This window comes from Scomber scombrus, chromosome 15 (assembly GCF_963691925.1).
Source record: "Scomber scombrus chromosome 15, fScoSco1.1, whole genome shotgun sequence".
NCBI lineage: Eukaryota > Metazoa > Chordata > Actinopteri > Scombriformes > Scombridae > Scomber > Scomber scombrus.
The window spans coordinates 417,813-418,358 of NC_084984.1; the positions used below are offsets into that span (position 1 = coordinate 417,813).

The 546-nt window shown below is 30.4% G+C and overlaps 1 protein-coding gene across 1 annotated transcript in view; it reads right to left on the reverse strand.

Moving 5' to 3' along the window:
* LOC133995050 (polypyrimidine tract-binding protein 3-like) overlaps positions 1-12 on the reverse strand; it is a 16,063-nt gene extending 16,051 nt beyond the window's left edge. Inside the window, exon 1 of the mRNA XM_062434331.1 lies at positions 1-12. This exon is cut by the window's left edge and continues 93 nt beyond it. The gene's annotated coding sequence lies outside the window, so the exon portion shown is untranslated.
* Between the last annotated feature and the right edge of the window lie 534 nt (positions 13-546).

Consider the following 546-nt stretch of genomic DNA (forward strand, 5'->3'; position numbering starts at 1 on the left):
CAACACGCTCACTTCCCGTTTGGTGACGTCACGGGAGAACATGGCGGCTCGCGGACACGCCTCAGATCAGCAGATCGATAATCAATTAATCAATAAATCAGTTCATCTGTGTTTGATCTATTTTATATCAAAGAGAAAAGAAACAGTTTGAGATTAATTTAATTTATTCATAAACTGAAACTATTTTACTTTTATGAATAAAAGACAATGAGTTCAAAGAAAGGAAATAAAGAATCAAATAAAAACAGTTGTTGTTTTTATATATTTATTAATGTTTCTGCTTTTCTTTTAAATACCTGCTTATATAATATATATATAATATCTATAATTATTATAATAACATTATAAACAGCTGATCTGATCAATAATTTAAACAAAGTGAGAAATGTTTACATGACTCCATGTTGTGTTTGATGTCTAGTCTTTTAAAAAGTGTAAAAATACTTGATTGTATAGGATGGCAGGCCTGGACTGGCCATCAATAATGGGCCGGCAGTGGCTGCCTTTTAAAAAAATATTCAGATGATTAATTGACGCGTTTATTAA